We start from the raw sequence: 5781 nt of genomic DNA on the forward strand, positions 1-5781 counted from the left end.
AAAAACTACTTCAAAAATCAAAGGATGGTACTATCCCAGGACAAGATTTAATAAATCAAATTAAAACTACTATTGCACATTATAAGGACTCCATTAATTCCATACAAAAGGAATTTCCCAGTCCTTTCGAGCATATTGCTCGAAAAATCCAAATGAAGAAAGGAGTAATTCCCCCAGAACAGCTTATAGCCACTTATATGGAGGAATTTAAATCAAATTTAATGCAGCATCTTAATATGGAAGCTATGTCAGACACATCAATGGCATCCGTTGGTCATACCACCGACAATGAAAATGAAGAAGAAGAAGAAGACTATAATACACAGGTCTTAGCAGGGGAATCCCAAAGTCCAGATAATACACAAGACTTCGAGAAATTTGCGTCTCAATTCCTTAGCCGATCGGAAGAATCTTCCAGCACCACAAAAGATAAGGGCAAGTCACCAATGAAGTGAATGGTGGGACCCGCCACTAGGCGGCTACTTTTATAAAGTGGGAATCTGCTTTTATAAAACAACTTTAATTATTGTAATAATTATGTTTTTGCACTTTGGCCACTTTCGGCCACTTTTTCCTTTACTTTCCGTTTTTCTTTTATTTGGTCCATTATGTTGTCGGCCATTTACTTTTTGTTGTTTTGCATCCATGATGGGCAGGCCTTGGAACCTCCAAGCATAAGCTCTCTCCCGTTCTCCCTCTTGTAAAAACCCTTGTCAAATAAATAAAAGTTTATTTGTATACATCTTCTTCTGCTGAGCACAACTTACATCCTTAAGGTAAAATTTTTATTTTTCTTTTGTTTATTTTATTAGACTACTAAGATCATGGTAATCATGCTTTAATGCATCATGATCAACGCCAAAACATGATGTTCAAGGTTAGGTAGAGACTGACGCAGGCGGACTGTTCAGACCAGGCGGTGGTCCTGTTGTTGGCCCGTTTTTATCCGAGGATGGCGTTTTAGGGCGTTTGGAAAATTAATTTGTTGATGTTTATTTATCAACTTATTTTTGATTTCATTTAAAATCATTGAAAAAGGTTCAGTTATAAACTGAAATTTGACTGGTTTTTCTTCATAGGTTCCTATAAAACCTTTATCATCCATCCATTGAATAGGAAATAATTTATGGATGAATGGAGTTCCTAAAATCATTTGGTTTGAAATATCTTTTACCAATACAAAGCTTTCAGGAATACAAATTTATCTTGGCAAATATAAGCTTTGGGTAATTTATAAGTAATACCCATCTTTTGGCCACTAGCAGACCGTAGACTATGAGTAGTTTTTTGAAAATATTTTGAAGGAATTAATCCTTCTTGAATGCAGCTTAAATCTGCCCCCCTATCAACTAGAGCAGTAAATTCTTTTTTGAAATTATAATCTATTAAAAGAGTAACTTTTATAAAAAACTTGAAAGAAGTGACAGCTTCTAATTTTATTAAGAAATTAGAACTGGGATTACTACTTTCCCCTTCTTCCGTAGTGACTGTTTCTACAGTGTTATCAACTGGTAAATCTTCCACCGTATTATAAACTGGTGTTTCTATAATTTGTTTTCCTTTCCCTTCTAGTTGAGAGACCCGATAATCAAGGGTGGTTTGGTGTCTCCTAAGGGTGGAAATTTCCTCTTTAAGGTTATGAACTTCTCTTTCTAAGTCTTGAGTAGTTGCCGGTGTGCTTATAATATTCCGGCGTTCTTGGAGTTTTTTTACTCCAGCCATGGTATAAGGTCCCGTAGGTTCTCTAATTTCTACAGCAGTTGGTTCTTCTTGGGACTGCTGTTTTGAACCTATCTGGTCTATAATTTGGAACCTAATATTTGGATCCTTAATATATTTAAGGAGATCAACTAGGTTATTACCATCTAAAACATGAATACTATTTTCAGTAAACTGGGAAACAAGTTTATAAAACTCATCATCATCTTTGTTTTTAACACATGGTTGCCCTATTTGGCATGGTTGACACTCATTTTCTGAGCTGGTTGTAGTATAATTTTCGCCATCTAATACCCTAATTTCTTCATCTGAAGAATGATTAGAGGAACTTTCATCTTCTTTACCAGAATCATCCTCTGGCTCTGGGTCTGAATTTAATAGGATCTTATATAAAGACTCTCTAAGGTCATCATCTATGTTAAGGGCTTTAATTTTGTCCTTAACCTTACAATTTTTATAAAAATGACCTACTCTCCCACACTTATAACAGGCTTTAGGATTTTTGGATTTGATAAAATCCTTTTTTTCTTTAAAAGACTTTTTACGCCTAGCTCTTTTTTGTAAGCGTTTTTCTTTCCATTGTTGAAAGTCTTTAAATTTTTTCTTATGCCTATGAGGCTTTTTTGAAGACTGTGGTATATCTAATCCAAACTGCCCACAAAATTCTCCTAATTGTTGTCTTTCATTAAGACCATGGCGCTTGATTTGCTGGTTAAGCTGTATTTCATTACATAAAGCTAACCCTTCTGTGAGGACCGCTCCCCCCGCAAAGGTATTTCATTACATAAAGCTAACCCTTCTGTGAGGGCAGCTCAATTGGTATGAGGCGCTTCCCTCTGTGGAAGACAAAAAGGTATGCGTCGCGGGTTCGATCCCTGCAGGATGCGTCCTGGGGGCATGCTGCTAGCATGGTGTGAGGGGAATGTCCCGTTGAAGCACGTTGAGCTAGATTTGCGTGCATACGTAGACAATACCTTTGCGGGGGGAGCGGTCCTCACACCTTCCTGCAGGCAAGTACCAATTAAATTTCCATAAGTATAAGAATCATAATTAATACTTCTATCCCCTTTCCTAAGGGCTTTTCTGACCCTTTCTGCAAAAAGAGGGGAAAGTCCATCTATAAATTTAGACTTCCAGTGGGAGTCAGCCATTACTCTCTGGTAATTCCATGACCCTGCAAAGAAAAACATCTTTATACCACCTAAATGAGGTTAGGGTCTTACATCTAAGGTTTTGAAGCATGGTACGAATAGATTCACTATTATCAGACCATCTTCCTGAAAAATGTTCAACAATATTAATGACCAGTGTATAAACTGCATTTGTGTCACGACCCGACTAGGGGGCCGCGACGAGCACCCGGTACTACTCCACCCGGGCACCCCCTTATCATGCATAACATAACATCTAGGTGAACCATAAATCATTTCATACATTTTAGCCATTAAACCAGCTAGTCCCATTGGACGATCGTCATTGATTAACATATCATAGGCATCTATGCCACGTCAAATATACAAGGCCGACGAGGCCAACAAAAGATATACAAAACATAGGCCGACATGGCCAAACATCTCTACCCACATACGCATGACTACGAGCCTCTAAGAGTATGACATGTCATGAGCGGGATAGGACCCCGCTATGCCCATAGTTATATACACAAAAGGATTAGTACCCAAAAACTATCGCTCCGAATGAAATGGAGCTCTACTATGCAAACTCAGAATAAGCAGCTACTAGTCACGTCTGTCTCCTGGTGCACCTGCGGGCATGACGCAGCGTCCACAAACAAAAGGACGTCAGTACGAAGAATGTACTGAGTATGTAAAGCATGATCATCATCAATATTGAAGCATAATAAATATCATATGGAAATAGCATAAGAGGGGAGACAGTAATATCATCGTCATCATGTCGCTTACTTGCATACATCGTCGTTCGTATTTCATAGTAATACTCATACCATACTTGTGCTCATGTTCGTATACCTGTTCTTATTCATATCCTTATACATAGTCTTATCACATTTGTATTCATTATATATATATATATATATATATATATATATATATATATATATATATATATATATATATATATATATATATTCATATTTATATTCATATACATAACATTTACATAGCATGCCCAACCTCATAGGATCGGTGTTTCATACATACTTGGCCAACCAAGGCTCAAGATCATACATACCTGGCCAACCAAAGCTCAAGGTTACATCTACCTGTCCCTACCAAGGCATCAGGGTTATCCGTACCATCTACAGAGGTGAGCGCGCGTTTCGTAATAATATATATACTTTATACATATTTATATACATATATCCTTACCCGGCATCATAAGCTCGGGGGTTCATTATAGCCCTTCATAGGCACACATACATACAATAGCCCGTAGGCACCTTTTACATCATTAACATTTTCATTAACTCTATATCATAGTCTTACTCGTCGCTTGAGGTGCGTAGTTCATTCGTAGTGCATATTAAGGATACTGAGCTTATGAGCTCGGAATGTGAAACAATTCTAGTCAACATACTCATATAGAGGGATTAGGAGTTTGGCCAAAGAACCATGCCTTATGAAAGAAGGGTTAGCCTCACATACCTTGTCGTCGAACTATCCTACACTTGTGCGTACTCCTTCAATGCTCAAGTTTCCACCTTCATTAACATTATAGCATTAGCCATTAGTCATGCACATTATCCACATTCTTCATTTTTACCTCCATTAACCATTTTTAGTATATTCTTCCATAACCCAAAGGTTTCAACTCTCCAATATGATAACAACCATGTAATTATCATGAATCTTACCTTAGATGATGTAGGAACAAGCCTTGGTTAATAATACTTCACTTTGAGCAAAACCCTAGTTTTTCTCCATTTGCATTTCTTGACTTGGATGGTATTTAATGGCTTGCTTACACTTGATTCACTTATTTATGTTGTTGGTGGCTTGTAATCCTTGAAAACTTATGGAATAAATGTAGAGAGATGATTCTAGAGAGAAGTGGTGCACTGTAGAAATGAAATAAAACAAGTCTTGGTCTTCATATTTAATGACTTGGAAAATCTGTCATCAGTGAACAGTGGTCGTCCATGGTGGTTTACGGTCCGTATCTCACTTTACGGACCGTCCCATGTGGTCGTCTTTAAGCTTAAGCAAGGCCAGAGACTTTGGCCTGCATGCATGGTGTGGTCGTCCATGGTGGTTTACGGGCCGTAAATCACTTTACGGACCGTCCCATGTGGTCGTCTTTAAGCTTAAGCAAGGCTAGAGACTTTGGCCTGCATGCATGGTGTGGTCGTCCATGGTGGTTTACGGGTCGTAAATCACTTTACGGTCCGTCCACCAGGTCGTATTATACCTCTTCCTCAGTTGGCAGAAAGTTGAAGCCTTTGCATGGCAATTTACGACTGCAGTTTACGGACCGTATTTCACTTTACGGTCCGTCCACCAGGTCGTGTTTTACCATTTCCCACTGACAGAAAGTTGAAGCCTTTGTATGCCATTTTACAACCTGGCTATTTACGGACCGTATTTCACTTTACGGTCTGTATTTGGACTTTACGCCCACTGGGCAGTTTGCCAACTTTCCATTTCCTTCATTTCTCAACTTTTCCTTCTAATCACCCACATCCCTTTGCTTACATTCCCCATGAAACATTATACACTCACACTCCTTGCACCCATCATTAGTTAATTTTCTTGCGTACCAACGGGAAATTTTCCGAGGTGTAACAATTTGCTACTGGTGCTTCACAACCAGGCTCATGCTTAACAACTCCTAAAATTGAATTGCGCTGTGTAGCAGTTAGATAATTGTCCCACCAACCTTTTAATTGGCCAGTGAAATCAGCTATGATCATATCTGCAATAACTCTTTCAGTATTTTTATGAACTTTGCAGATAGTGCTTTACATTAACATTCTATGAATAGTACAATAAATTTGACGTTCTGTATAACCATCAATATTCCATTCATATATTTCTTTACCACTATAACTGTTGGAAATAACATGTTCATGCTCCTCTAATA

The 5781-nt window shown here is 38.1% G+C and overlaps 1 long non-coding RNA gene across 1 annotated transcript; it reads right to left on the reverse strand.

Moving 5' to 3' along the window:
• Positions 1 to 3142: 3142 nt before the first annotated feature.
• Positions 3143 to 5380, reverse strand: LOC132609559 (uncharacterized). Its single transcript, XR_009570879.1, has 2 exons — positions 4556 to 5380; positions 3143 to 4402 (listed from the first exon to the last, which is right to left on the reverse strand). It is a non-coding gene; the product is annotated as an uncharacterized LOC132609559 (long non-coding RNA).
• Positions 5381 to 5781: the final 401 nt, after the last annotated feature.

Source organism: Lycium barbarum, chromosome 9 (assembly GCF_019175385.1).
Source record: "Lycium barbarum isolate Lr01 chromosome 9, ASM1917538v2, whole genome shotgun sequence".
In the NCBI taxonomy this organism is placed as follows: domain Eukaryota; kingdom Viridiplantae; phylum Streptophyta; class Magnoliopsida; order Solanales; family Solanaceae; genus Lycium; species Lycium barbarum.